This window comes from Rutilus rutilus (assembly GCF_951802725.1).
Source record: "Rutilus rutilus genome assembly, chromosome: 3".
In the NCBI taxonomy this organism is placed as follows: domain Eukaryota; kingdom Metazoa; phylum Chordata; class Actinopteri; order Cypriniformes; family Leuciscidae; genus Rutilus; species Rutilus rutilus.
Genome location: NC_140211.1, coordinates 9,118,806 through 9,134,410, shown reverse-complemented (window position 1 = coordinate 9,134,410; position 15,605 = coordinate 9,118,806). Strand labels below are relative to the sequence as shown.

At 39.3% G+C, this 15,605-nt stretch overlaps 2 long non-coding RNA genes across 11 annotated transcripts in view; one reads left to right on the top strand and one right to left on the bottom strand.

Annotated features, from left to right (window-relative positions):
- Window positions 1-2,036: 2,036 nt before the first annotated feature.
- LOC311287793 lies at window positions 2,037-8,853 on the top strand. 10 transcript variants are annotated; one of them, XR_014626801.1, is made up of 8 exons: window positions 2,048-2,623; window positions 4,395-4,980; window positions 5,415-5,524; window positions 5,621-5,753; window positions 5,832-6,167; window positions 6,252-6,356; window positions 6,766-6,971; window positions 8,348-8,851. It is a non-coding gene; the product is annotated as an uncharacterized lncRNA (long non-coding RNA). The 10 variants fall into 10 exon arrangements; XR_014626796.1 differs by having other exon boundaries at window positions 2,040-2,623; window positions 4,395-5,524; window positions 8,348-8,853; XR_014626799.1 differs by having other exon boundaries at window positions 2,047-2,623; window positions 5,415-5,753.
- LOC311287794 overlaps window positions 5,248-15,605 on the bottom strand; it is a 55,026-nt gene continuing 44,668 nt past the window's right edge. Inside the window, exons 2-3 of the long non-coding RNA XR_014626804.1 lie at window positions 8,891-9,226; window positions 5,248-6,980 (exon numbers count right to left, since the gene is read on the bottom strand). This is a non-coding gene — a long non-coding RNA (uncharacterized lncRNA). The remainder of the gene's footprint in view (window positions 6,981-8,890; window positions 9,227-15,605) is intronic.

Below are 15,605 nucleotides of genomic sequence, written 5' to 3'. Positions count from 1 at the left end.
CGGGCTTAAAATATAACCGTATGGTCGGATTGGGATAAATGATTTTTTTCCACAAAGAAAATCAGGCCCCGTCTCTCTACCAATCACAGAGAAGATTTGACTTCACTCCACCAATCAGGCAAGAAACACATGTTTTGCATGTGAAATGGTGCAGTTACCATATCTGCCAGCAGGGGCAAAAGGAACTAATAAGCCAAATTGTGACCAACTGCTTGTGCACACAAAAGTTTATCATTGATAAAACCTAGTTTCACATGCAGTAAAAAAAATAAAAAAATAAAATAAAAAAACCTTGGTCGGCAACATCACTATGAAGCATTTTGAAAATATTAAGCAAGCATTCAAACACAATCATTATTCTATCGTTACTAATATATATAGTATATAATCGTTCACAACACCCATTCACACCAACACACTACTTCTACTGATCACTACTGTCACACAATGCTAAATACAATTCTATCATTAACCACTTTAGGGGGGTGCACCGTTCCCGGAAGTACTGCAATACCGGGTCGATGCGTGGAGTGGACGGAGCAAGCCCCTATTCCATCTCCCTGATCCAAAAATCAATTTAATATATGGTGCCCGGGTAGGGCACGTATCAGATATTAAACTGATAAGAACAGATACTACACTTGATCTTAGCCAAAAGGCCGAGAAGCGATACCCACAAATGGTCACCAGTAGAAACTGCACTCTTTGAAACACCAAATCTGATGATGGTGAGTTTTTTTTTTTTTTTTAAAAATCACAAAAAGTTTTTGTAGAGAATGTAATAGTTACCATTACTCATAAGGCTTAGGCTAAAGGGTCATAAACCCCCCTTACTTTAGCACCGGTCATTCACACCTCAGATTTGAAAAAGGCTGAAGAAATGTTTGTAAAAAGCTGTGGTGTGGTGAGGGGAGGGGAGGGGAGGGGGGACTGCCAATCATGGACGTTGCTCGCCCTAATTTTGCGAATTGGGCTTTCTGATTGGCTGGGAGTCTAGAGTAGACTGTAGACTAATCACAGAACAGAGACGTTGCAAACAGCCCGCCCCTTTTCAGCGCGTCGCTCAGCTCGTGGTCTTTCCACAGCATCTTGATCTTACTGGATTATGAATATCCCGTTCTTTTTAAAATCTTCCCGGTCTACTGGCAATTGTTATGAGATCCGCTTCAAACATTACAATGCTCATGAAATTTTTTGTTAACTCTATATAATAAGTAAATCCTCTTCGACAGCAATATCATAGAAATACAGTTTTCAGCTGCGAGTGGCACATAAGGTCTCTTGACAAATCGTTAGCGAGCGCAAACATCAACATGTTGCTTCTACAATAATGTGTAGCGAACCGCGACTCTTTAACCTTGGCCTTCTCACCCTCTGCCCTCGTCGGGGAAAAAGTACTCAGCCTAAAATCAGCTTTACCGTGTCCTCTTCTATAATACTGAATGTTACATTTGACAAAATAACATAAAAAGCCATTCAGAAAAATGGCGAAGCAAATCGCAAGGGCAAGAAAAAAGCAAATCAATTGGCAGCAAAAAGTAACAAAACAAACAAACAAACAAGGAAAATATAAACATACAAAAGTTAAGGACTGGTGAGCTAACTAATCTAAACTACAACTCAGTTAAAACTTTCCAAACTCCCGAGAAAAATAAACACAAAAGGGTCTTCCGGGTCAGCTTACTTACCTAGACTTTCCCTCTATTCTAATAACTAAACAAACAAAAACTCACCATCCTGAACAAAAGAAAACTCCAAAACCACCAACCGGTTTCCTGAGGCGTTGGGAATAATCATCATTATAATTATATTATTATTGGAGTGAGAATGTATAGACATTTTTGTCTACTATTTGTTTACTTTTGTAACTATTTTGTGTACTTGGTGTAAAATAGATTTATTAAAGGAAATGGGGGTGAAATAGAACATTTCAAATAAAAATACACACTTGCACCAAAATTTCTGCAGTTGGCATTAACACAGGCAACATGATAAAATAATAATAATAAATAAAGACATATCCATAAGGACGCACAAGGGTTAATACTCCTAACCTCATCATGGCCTCTTGTATTTGTCATGGTAAAAATATTTTCTCCCCCTGTGTGTATCATTATGATGATTATAAGACTGTTTCCTACAGGTGTGTTTGAGCCATTCCACCGAATGGGTGACATTTCTGTCCCCAGGACATTATATGTATAAAAATGCATGAAAATTAACTCTAAAATCCATTTTTTGAGTTTTTAGAGCCTTATTATTAAGCAAAGTGTCCCGCACATTAAGCTAAATGCAAATTTAAAATGTTTAATTAAAAACATGAATAAAAACTACCTAGAACGCACAAAAAAATCCTTCAGAAATCTTATTTCTTTTGCACTGTTGTGTGACTTTATATCCAATCTATGCTTTAAAAAAAAAAAAAAAAAGATTTCATGAGAAAAAAATATTTTATCTAATATTTTAAATCAAATAAACATTTTAGTCATGTCCCCGGGTTTTCACTCAGTTCTGTTACTCGAACACATTCCCCCCTATAAAAAACTTGGAACATTCCACAAGACACATTTTCAACAAGAAGTTGCATCATCTAGATCTTCTGAAGGCAATGGCAAGACCAAAAGTAAGTCCTCTCATTTTATTTTCTGTATATTTGATGATATTGCAACTATGTCTGAGAAGGTCAATCTCAACATACTGTCCTGTTACCCAAATTATTTGTTTGATGTTATTTGTTTATTTTTAAGATACAAATGTTTGGTAAATCACTAGAATTTGCTCAGTATCCTCATGCTATTAGCAAGTATGCTATGTGGCTATATTTCATGTTTTTGCTAATTTTATGCAAAAAACTCAGTCCTGTTACTAATATAAACTCATAACAGGACTGAGTAACAGTGACAGGAGTGAGAAGCATCCTCCGGTGTATTGATTTATTAGTGTAAATATTAGTTTATGTAATACGATTTACTTGATTTTTAAAGTTTTACAGTTACCGTTACTTAAGTTGTAGACGTATCAGTTTTTCAATGTGAATACCATGCTTACAGGGAGCCAATCCACCACTAAGTGCTGCAGAAAGGCAGCGACTCTATCGCGCCCGACGTGATGCAGACCCAGAGAGGAGACAGAAATATTTAGAGAAGGAAGATGAAAAATACAGGAAGGACCTCGAAGTCAGGCAGGAAGAAACTAATCAATGACCTCAGTAAGAGAGAAAAGGGCAGACGTCGCAGAAAGTGGAGGGAGAATTACCATAGCATCAAAGACAGGAAAGAAGCCCTCAAGCACCTTGTCACCCCTCCACACAGCCCCCAGTTATCACCAGAGCAAGCTGTACATCCACAACCAAGCACTTCCAGGTCTACTTCATGAAACACTCATGTGCTCAAGACAATGTGCTAGAGGGGTTAGGGTTAATTAAAATAGACATGATTACATTACAATGTCCCGGTTTCACAGACAGGGTTTAGATTAAGTCAGGATTAGGCCTTAGTTCAATTAGAGTTTTATAAATGTGCCTTTGAAAAAAACATTACTGGTGTGCATCTTGAGACAAAAAAAATGGCACTGACATATTTTAAAGGAGTCATAACCTGCAATTTTCACTTTTCCACGAGAATCAATGTATGTTATGAGCGACTAACGATTATACACTGGCCGGGAAGCCGATATTTAAAAGTGAAGCGTTTGTTTACCTCAGGGTAAATAAACCAGCGCGCGTGCACGCCCACTCAAATACGAGATTTTGCTCTTGACGTCATGAGGTAGTAGGATATACCATATATGGACACCGCAGCAGGAAGCCCCCCCCCCCCCCCCTTCCCCCCTCCCCCCTCCCCCTCATATTCAGTTCAGTCGAGAAAGATGGAGAAACCGAGTGCACACCGGACTTGCTCTGTGGTTGATTGCCATAAAAAACATGTAAATGTGTTTTATCTCCCAAAATCGGACGAAACTATCAGGGACCAGTGGACGAAATTCATTTTTAATGACGCTGTCCCAACAACCCTTTCAACTGGCGTGCAGAGCCATATAGAGCGTCCACGACAGCCAAAACATCGCATTGATCTCGCGAGACAATAATGCCTTCAGAAATAAGGATAAAAGTAGGTCTGTGTTTATTTTTTTTCCACTTTTCTTTTTTAGAAGGGCCTGAAAGACTATAATACAGCAGTAGGTATCCAATGCAATACTAGGTTATGACTCCTTTAAGATATGCTTTCAGTTAAAACAGCTCAAACATGCATTTTAGTCTGGGACTACCTTAAGCCTGTCTGTCAAACCGGATGTATGAATTTAGCCATCAGATCATAGTGGTTAATTTAACAATGTTACAGTACATTTTCCTGACTATTGCAATGTGTAATTTATTATGGTGCGTGTGTTTTTAGGCAACATAATCAAGGGCAGAGAAGAATCCGAAAAACAAGAAAAAAGCATCATAAACAAATTCAAGAGCAAAAGGTTCTGTTGAAAAAAGAAAACAAAAAAAACAAAAAAGCACAAGAAAAGACTCCAGCGCTTTAAAAAGAAAAATGCATCTCCACGCACAAAGGTAAACAAACAGTTGAGACAGCTTCCAAGTGTGGCCATTCGGAGGACTCTTTTGTTTCATGAAGCTCTGGTGGAGGACATCCGAAACAAGTACAAAATTGCACGGGGGGAGAGGGAAAAACAAATCATTTCAAAAGTGATAACAGGAAAAGTTCTGAAAAAGTACAGAATGCAACGGTTTGCTCTAAACTCACTGGGCTTTTCAACTAAAAGATGCAAGAATGAGAAGAATTTGAAGGTTAACTACACCTACCAACGGAAGCAGAACAACAGGGTTGCAGATGTTCTGATAAGCAGAGTGAGGGCTTTTTACTCAAGGGATGATGTGAGTCGCATCACAACTGGAAAGAGGCAGACCCTCACTCAAAAGAAAAACAAAAAGCAAAAATGGTTCCTTTTGGATACCATAAAAAAATTTGCACAGTAAGTTTTTGGCTGACACACACACACACACACAGGAATGTCCGGATACATTCCTGTTACGTTCATTCCTGTTATGCAATTTTCATTCCTGTAATTAAATTGTTTTTCTCTAAAAAAAATCAAGTTAAACCACTGATTTTCTCAATTGTGTTATGTTTATCATTTATCCAACAGTTTAATTAATTACATGATAAAAACATTTATAAATTTAAGGTTTGGGTCTCCTTTAAAATGAAAAAATGGCTTTGCATTTTTTTTTTTTTTTTTACACCTTGTGTGCATATATTGTGATTTTTAGTGACAAATATCAATTATTTAAACATGCAACCTACCATTTCTTTAAAATCAACACTTTTGTGAGAGTAAAACAAAGAAATTAGTTGCCAATTTTTTTTAAACATACTTTTTAAAAGACACCTGATTTTTGGTAACAGGACTGAGAAAAATGCATCCATCTCCCACTTTGAAACCTTGTAAAATCCATCTTGCAACACGTGCTTTGACAGGAACACGGTCCAGGATAAAAAGACGGTTTGTGAGGAAGGTCGGTGTGGGCAATATCTTGGCACTAGGGCTGATGATGTGTTTCCACTATGTTTTGTGCTCGTCATTAAAGTAATTACAATTTCTATGTCTTCAGCTAAAAGGAAATGTCATCCCATCACCTCGACACCAACAGAGGTGCAGTACCTCGGCCAGATTAATCTGATCTTTGGGAAGTACAACGGCCAAAGTTTTAAATGGCTGGTGGAAAATTATGTAGGCTAAATTTAGTAAGTATGTTGCACTAAACAATCAAAATTTTCATGATTTGTTTTTCCATGAATTAATTATCTTACTTGATATTTTAGTGTCCTACATCTTCACATCAAAGAATGCCGCCAGCCTGACAGAAAACCGAGCCATGGCGACTGGATGAAGGATCTCCTGCTGAGATATGTGCAGATATTTCCACAGGTCTCCTGCCACCTCGAGATAAATGTGGACAGGGCCATTTATTGGCAGGGCCGCTTCAGGTCGTTCACGTTCCTGAAGATGTGGCAATGGTACAGCATGCACAAAACCCTTCAGGCTGACCCGCAAGCTGGGACCGACCATGAGTGAAAAATGGCACAGCAGGCGCACTGAAGGAGGACATCACCGCCAAGTCACTGAAGCACTTCAGGCGGTACATTCTCAACAAAGAGGCAAGTTGCTTAAGGTGCCTTTAGTAGAAATCACAGTGCAACACTTAATACAAACTTGGTGGCTGAACTTCACCTGTACTTCAGAGAAACCTCCACAGGACAGGGCCGGCTCGTGCTCATCAGGGTCCAAAGGTGATGGCGTTTGGGCGGATGACGCTCTGCTGGTGGAAGCTCTCGCCTCCTTTGAAGGTATAGCCTTTCAGTTTAATAATGTTTTGAATTATTAACATGATCACAGCATGATCTGATTATGCATTATTACAACCATACAACAAAACAAACAAACAAACAAACAAACAAGGGAAATATAAACATACAAAAGTTAAGGACTGGTGAGCTAACTAATCTAAACTACAACTCAGTTAAAACTTTCCTAACTCCCGAGAAAAATAACAAACACAAAAGGGTCTTCCGGGTCAGCTTACTTACCTAGACTTTCCCTCTATTCTAATATAACTAAACAAACAAAAACTCACCATCCTGAACAAACAAAAAGAAAAACAAAACCACCAACAACAGGTTTCCTTATATTGATTTGATGCAGTCATTCACACAGACAGCCACTCCAAGTATGCAGTCTTCAAATCTGCTCTAGCAGGAGCGGTGCTGGCCTACAACAGACCTGGAGCTGCTCATCAAGGGCAAAGAACTGACGCGATGAAGACATGGTGCGTCTCCATGTATCGAGGGAGCAGCTGAAGCACCGTGTTCGCAGAGTGATGCTCATCCAGGAGACGTTCTGGCTTGTCCAGACAGACGTTGATGAGCTCAAAGGTCTCGCTGGGCTCGCCTCCAGGTCACCAGGTTAATAATCTATTGTTGACACATAAAAAGTTATTAGCAGTATTTCCAGTACTGAAAACATGATGTGAGGTACAAATGAACTACATGGTCTATACACTGTCCTATGTACTATACTGTTAAGCCCTATTCGGACTGGATTAGTTTAACATGGAGAGATGGGGTAAAGTAATTATTACCAGAGCTTCTCAGTGATTTTAGTCCCGTCCAAATATGCCATCTCAGTAATCATCACGGACAATGTCAGTAAAGATTACGGCTAATCCTGTGTGAATAGACCAGCTGTAAATATGCACATAAATATTCTGCCGTTTCCTGTTTAAAAGTAGTTTTCCGCGGTTTTTCAACTATGGAGGCCCTTGAAGAAGCATATTCAGTTGCGTTCTTGACGGTGGGACAAGTTATAAGTGTGTAAATTGAGTTACCCCTCACACTTCTACTAGTTTTACTGAGATATCTTATCCCGTGCGAACTGGCCATTATTATAGTAGATATCCTGTGGTAAAATTACATTCCTCCATCAACCCTTGTAAAGCTAATCCCATCCGAATAGGGCTTTAATGTACATTATAAACGTACAGTATTTTATTATGCATTTATCATATACTATTATTGACACATACCCCTTTTCCACCAAGGCAGAGCTGGTGCTGGTTCGGAGCCAGAGCCTAGTTTCAAATCGGTTCTTTGTTTTTCCACCGCCAAAGCACCAGCTCCGAACCAGTAAAACTGGTTCTTAAGTAGCACCAAATCATTGCAGGGTCTAGAACGGAGCCAAGAAAGAACCGCTTGCGTCAGAGGCTGGGGGCGGGGTTACCGTGGCCAACAAGACTGAAGAGAAACTTGTGACTGCCATTTTCAAATAGCAGCTAATCGAGCTAACAGCAGCTAAACACGATGGACGCGATCTAAAATATAAATTTAAGGCTAAAGTCGGCATCTTATTGTTAAAAATAAATGTTATGTACATGCCGTTACTCTCGCTTGTAATCTCCGTCTGTACAAATAATGGCGAGCTGCGCGAACACGTTGGATCCGCGGTGTTTGGATGCCGATGTAGGTCCGCAAAGCCATGAACATCAATAGCAAAGCAACGTGCCCCATTGTTGATGATGTGTTTGTGTTTGGCGCCGCCGCGCTAACGTTGCTGAGAAAGATGAGACGTAGCTGTGACGTAAGACCTGGCTCTGCGTTGGCTCTTTTAGCCTGTGGAAAAGCAAACCGGTTCTTTGGAGGCTCGTCAGTCGAACCAACTCCGAACCGGCACTAGCTCTAGCTCCGAACCAGCACCTGGTTCTTGTTGGTGGAAAAGGGGTAACATATATTGTCCATCTCATGTTTAACTGTTTATGATGATTTATTTGCGTTCTCTGTTGCAGGAGGCTGTCTCCCCCATTGGTTCAACCAAAGGCACTTGTTCCAGCTAATGAATGCCTTATTTTCTTTTCTTCTTTTTTGGGACTTTGTAAGGTCCTTGGAACTTCTTGATGCTTTTTAGTTTTAATTGGGAACAAGTTAGAGGCCCTGCACATGTTGCAACATATTGTAATGCCAATTGTAAGTTTCTGTTTTACTAGAGTATATTTTGATGGGTTTATGGGGACATACCAGATGCTTAAAACCTCATGGTCCAGCTGTTTGTTCACACTAAACACCCCTCGAATCAACTTTCTTTTTCATACTGTTCATTATAAAGGTCTGCATATTACAGTTTTGCACATATATGTATTTATGAAACAAATGCTAAACCTGTGATAGTAAAGAAGTCAATGATGTCATAAGTGCTATGTGTGGCAATTCAATAATTTCCAAGCATGACATTATTTAAATGTATTTTCATTTAATTTGTAAATGAATTAAACCTAGAAATAAATGTGTTGATTTGTCCTATATTGTCACTTTAAGTTCCCACTCAGGTTTACCTGATCAGCAGAATTGCTCTGAGAATCTCGGACCGCAGTTCTGACTCGTTGTTTAGTGGCAAAGGTCGAAATCAATACCAAGACTGTCCAGGATTTAATCAGTTGAACGAATCACCCTTTAGTCGACTAAAATATCATCTGCCACCATATTGAAGACCACGTCGATCTGCTCAAAAGATCTGACTGCACACAGATTGAATATGTACATATTACAAGCACAGCAGGAACAAGGTCTTGAAAGAAAGAACGGACACGATGTTGCCAGATCCACAGACTCAGTCTCAGCAAAACTCTCGTCTCGTCTCACACAGCAGAGCGATCCTGTCCAGAGCCACACTGTATAAAAGAAAACACACAGTTAATCTGACTTCTCTTTGACGATCCTGCAACCAAACAACTCAGGGACACAAAAAGTACAAAAGAAGAGTTTTTGTCCTCAAAAGGCTCTGACAATACAGTGTACACAAGTTATGGACGCACACAAGTAAACTTAGACTTGTTATTGTGAATTTCAACTAGGAATACTGTTGTGTAATTCTTCTTTCGATAGTTTACTCGAAATATAAAATATTAAAACATAACTTAGCAATATTCAATGTAACTGTAGATAAATTCACAATCGATTATGTTATTTGTCAGATTATTTAAACCACTATACTGTGGAAAAGGTGACTTCTTGATTAAATCCTATAACATTAGGGCTTTTCCTACAACACACTATCTTTTGTCCCTGGTACATATCAATACATTACCTTCAATAATAACAACATCAATATTATATATAGTACATGATGCCATCAAGAACAATGACAAAATGTAACAATGACAATCATGCAGCAACACATTTCTTCATATAACCAGGCACAATCACAGCAGTTTGGTGATTCACCACATGTTTTTGTAGCTGGGAATACTGTTATATCATCGCCCCCCTTTCGATTCTTCAAACGAATGAAATTTAAGCATTTGATTTCATAAATTTGCTTTATAAGTGCAACATAAACATGATTCAATAACAAAAACTTAAATTAAATAAAAGAGCATTTTGAGTGCAATACTCCATTTCAATAGATGAAGATACACTCACTCTAAACACAATTAATTTCTATTATTGTACCAGTAAATCAGGGGAGAGCGCGAACGCAGTCCCCCACTACCAGAAATTATGCAGTCGAGATTCCCACATTTGGGGAATTCGCAGGGGTCAGCACAACCGGAGTGCAATGGCTGAGCCTCACCCTGGGTGAACCACCTTCATGATCATGGTGTCTCCCCTGCCAGGTAAGTATGAGTTCTACACGTTCCCTGTTGAGGAGTCACTGAAGGCAACATCATTCTCAACCACGGTGAGACGTCACTTCACTACACATGGTTCATCATCACAATCTATTCTAAATCCTCAATCTATTCTCTAAACTCTGGATCTTGTAAAATCATGAGTCTTGTCGGTTTTACAGTCGTACCGTCTATAGACCCTTTTTGCACCGACGTCACAATTATGGAGGCTGGAGGCAAAACAAGCGGAAAAAGTAAAAAAAAAAAAAAAAAAAAAAAAGCTAACAAAACTTGCTAACTAGCATTAGCAAAGTGGACGGGCTCTGCCTCCACCTAAGCTCCGCCCACAAAAAAAGTCACACTATATGCTGACTGTTGACAACTAGACTTGCCGACTGGCCGAGAGTCTACATTCCCTGAACACTCGACTGTAGAACTCTCTACCAATCATACAGAAGATTTGACTCGATTCCACCAATCAGACAAGAGACACGTTTTGCATGTGAAATGGTACAGTTGCCGCATCTGCCAGCAGGGGAAAATGGGACTAATAAGCCAAATTGTGACCCACTGCTTTTGCACACAAAAGTTTATCATTGAATAAAACCTACTGTTTAACATGCAGTTAAAAAAGATAGTCGGCAACATCACTATGTAGCATTTTGTAAATATTAAGCAAGCATCCTAAACATAATCATCATTCAACCTTTACTCGTATACTATATGATCACCAACAACACCTTTAAAACACCTTTACACACCAACATACACTACTTCCATTAACCTCTACTGTCACACAATTCTAAATACAATTCTATCATTTCACACTTTAGGGGGGTGCACCGTTCCCGGAAGTACTGCAATACCGGGTCGATGCGTGGAGTGGACGGAGCAAGCCCCTATTCCATCTCCCTGATCCAAAAATCAATTTAATATATGGTGCCCGGGTAGGGCACGTATCAGATATTAAACTGATAAGAACAGATACTACACTTGATCTTAGCCAAAAGGCCGAGAAGCGATACCCACAAATGGTCAGCAGTAGCAACTGCACTCTTTGAAACAGCAAATCTGATGATGGTGAGTATTTATATATATTATTTATTTCTCAATTGTTAACTTTACTCAGATAAGGATTAAAGGGTCATAAACCCCCCTTACTTTAGCACCGGTCGTTCACACCTCAGATTTGAAAAAGGCTGAAGAAATGAGTGTAGAAAGCTGTGGTGAGGGGGGGAGGGGTTCAAGACAATAACACAACTCAATAGACCTGCATCACACTCACTACAGACATGAAAGAACATTAAAATGTGATTAGAGATTAGGGCTGCATCTAACGATTATTTTTGTTGTCGATTAATCTATCGATTATTTCTTCGATTAGTCGACTAATCTAACGATTATTTTTCCGATTAATCTAATGATTATTTTTGGGATTAGTTGATTTATCCATTGGCAAACTTTCCCAATAAATAATAAGTACTGTACAACAATATATCAGCTGTATTTTGAAGAGGGTAGTGCATCTGTATATTATCTTAACATGAAATCTATGAATGATGACAAAAAAATTGTATTTCAGAAAGGGTATTTGTCATTTTATTATGAAATATGCGAACAGGAAGCATTTTAAACTTTATTTTTAACTAATGGTACTATTTCACAAAATGTAAGATACAGTCACTCACAGGCCTATTTAGGAAATGTGTTTACTATAGTCTGTTATTTATTACCGTAGTGGGAGTATGATTTACTCAATTAACTTGTCCATTAACTTGTCCGAAAATGCACTTGTGTTTATCTGCAAAAAGGTTCACATACAATAGATTGCAGCCTAGGCTACTGTTAATGTAAATATAACGTTAGTCGTTTGTTTTTAAAGTCTACATTAGAGACCTGCGCGGGAAGGATTAACATCTCAGTTCATCGCGATCTCACAAATCTCTGTTATTATAAATGAAACTGGGTGCACAATGAATCTTTCATAATATCTACACTGTGTTTGCTATAATCGGATGATTTGCCAGTATGCAGAATTCAGCACTGAACAAAAAGTCCATTTTGAGCGGTGAGGGGATTCTATTTTAAATGATTGGCGTTCAAGAAATCAACACATATGTCTGTGATTGGCTACATTGTTCAACGCTGCAAACATGTTATAAATAGATAGAGACTCTGGCCTGTAAATCGTTTCTATTTTGTTTTAGTTGTTCTTGTTGCTTTTGTGCAACAGATGAATGACAATTTATTCGTTTTTAGATGTTCAATTTATAGATAATTCTATTTTGCGGGAGTCCCGCGAATCGTTTTATTCTCCCGCAACCAGCACACACACGAGTGCATTACCGCCCGCGCCGCACTCGTTGGGTCCCGCGGGAGTGCAGGTCTCACACCTTTCTGTTCGGCCGTAGTTTAAAGTATTCCCATACTTTGGATGATCGTGGTCTGTCATTTTCACCAAGAGCGGGAGCAGAACCCGCCATTACTCGATATTTAAACGTAAATAATTAATGTGACGCGTCGACGCATTTCATGCGTGTCGACGTATTTTCATAGTCGACGTAATCGATGACGTCGACGCGTCGTTGTGGCCCTATTAGAGATAAAGATAAAACAGTGGGGGTTTGGGTTGGGTACTACGGGTTATTTCTCCGCCCAAGTAGCAGTGCTTCGCCTTCTGAGAATATAGTTCCCAGTATGTATACGGTTAGAAGATGGCTGTGTCTCATGTGACCTTGTTATTTGTACACGCTGTGACTATACAAAATCACAACATGTGAATAGGAAAATGTTGGCGTTATTTTGTCACTTATTGGGAGCAGTATGCTAGCTGGAGCCGTTTACCTCCAGTCTTTGTGCTAAGCTAGGCTAGCGGTGGGCGCGTCAGACAGAGTTACGGCACGCACGGAGATGAAAAGGGTATGTATGGACTTCTCTAACTCTGGGGGATACGGTGAATAAGCTAAAGACCCAAAAAGTCAGCATGTTCCTTTAAGTATAAACCGATCGACTCAGCTAGATTTTTGCCCCTTACTCTGATTTCTCCCGGCATTTAAAACACATTAACCCGCGTTCTTTGGGCTTATTGAAGTGCGCATATGTGAAGTGCATCCAGACAGAGAGAGCATTGGTAGGAGGACATATATCACAAACTCCAACTCTTTCTTGACCCAAGAAATTATTAAAACGTGTTCTCATCTCGTGCAGAAGTACAGTCAAAATGCTGCATCTGTAACGGCATGAGAGGATATTGTGTGTCCGTAAATTTCTCGCTGACATTGAAATAATCAGATTCAAAAATGATTAGGATCTTTTTTTTTATCTCACTATACCAGGAAATAACCTGATTTAGCCTATTAATAAACACTCCACCTTTGCTAGGGGCAATTCCATGCAAAGGTCATCTTTACCATGAAAAAATAAAGTTTTAACCAAAAGAACAAAACCCTTTTTAAGTTGTCCATTTAGGTCTGTAATATACTGTATTAATGTGCTTTAACAAAAATGTTAAGAAAATTGCCTTGTTTATCCACCAGATATGAGGTGAGCAACAATGCTTAAATTACATTTTCAACCAGCCATATTTCATGCTTTCAAAAAAAGGTATCAAAGACCCCCCTTTTTAAACTTTATTTTAACAGTAAGCATTTTGCAGAAAGATGGAGGCATGCCTGAGAAATAAATATACTAATTTGGTCATAACAGCACTGCCTGTTGAATTTATAAGGGCTATAATAAAGAGGTCTTGACGCTTCAGTGCACTGTCACGTCCATAACGTTTTAAAGGTTTAGTTTATTTAATATGACAATTACAAATGCAAATAACTTGAAACTTTATTTACAAAGCTAAATTATGTTTATGCTTTTTAGGATCGACAATTCATCTCACTACTTTGCTCTGAACAACCATAATAATGCGTTACGGACGTGACTGTTACGGACGCTTCATATTAAATCATGCATATGACTATTGTGATCTGTTTCAAGACAGAAATGATTTTGGCCAAAAACGTAGGCTACATGATTGCTAGTGACTCACATCTACGGACAAGAATGTCCATGGGTTCACCTGACTGTGGAAGAAACCTGTGATTTGAACTCCTATATGACAAACATTAATTGTTAATGTATTTTAATCTTGACTGTCTTCCGTAATAGTCTCTGCTTTAATGTTCCGTCTGTGTGTTTATAGTAGCCTATTCATGTCCTAGTAGAGAGGCGTCCTGCAATTGCGCGAGGAACCTGATTGGTTTAGGCGCGAAACAGGCGCCCTCTAATTCGCTCGCGCTTCCTGTCATTCAAGCTCAGGTTTTGACAGCTCGAAGATAGCGTTATCTTAAAGCTAAACGCCTACCACAACGACAGATGGATAAAATGGTAAGATGATACTATAAACCGCACACAATCAGGGAAAATGAATCTTCAGAATCATTTCAGACAGTCTTCTTAATGTCAAAACAGCCATTATGCGTCAACAAAAAGTGCCATGATGGTTTGATTGTTGATTTTCCAAACAGATTCTATGTATTTCAGACGCGTCACATCCAGGGTCCGAAATTAACACCCGCCAAGCGCCAAATGCGGGTAGATTTTCCGTTTGGTGAGTATATCTCAAAAGGCTATCCGCCACAGTGGCGGGTGAATGTTCATACCAAAATAATAAAATTGTCAGCACGCACGCGCTCTTCTGCCTCCTAAGAACGAGCAGAGAGAGAGAGAGAGAGAGAGAGAGAGAGAGAGCGAGAGCGAGTGAGTGAGCCCCGGCCGCGCGCGCGCGCACTCACTATTCAGAGCGGACAAGCATCAAGCTTCCCCGTACTTTTTGACAAGCGTCCTTGACAGGGCGGCCAGAGCTTCTTTGCAGCTCAAGTCGGCGGCGGTGTGTACGTACAGTTAACGCTCTATCTGTTGATGGTGCTAAGGAAAAAGGATATGTGAAGCTCCCGCCACTGGAAGAAGCGGTCGCCGCCCATTTGTGTCCTGCTCATCAAAGCCGTGCAGAGCGTCTTCAGCACTCGCGGATCGTGCATACTCCGCCACTGGCCAGGCTGCTTCTGCTTTACACACCATGCATGGCCGGTCTTTTCTCGATAAAATTAGTTTTCTCATAGCGTTTGCAACGCAATACTCGTTCCCTTATCTCTCAGGGAACCGAGGTTACGTAAGTAACTTAGCCGAATACGTTCTGCCTTCCCTTGCACATGAGTCAGGAAACAAACAAAAAAAATTGATTTCACCCCAATGATAGTAATATTTCATATATTTCTCTCATTTTGATCTATATATATATATAATTTTTTTTTTTTTATTATACATTTCAAATTTTGCTCTGGACAATTTTTTATGTTTGTATTCAACATAATATGCCTACCTTATTATCTCAATTAAAAGTACTGAAATGAATTTATGTGACAAAAAAAAGGGCTGTTAATTATTTTGG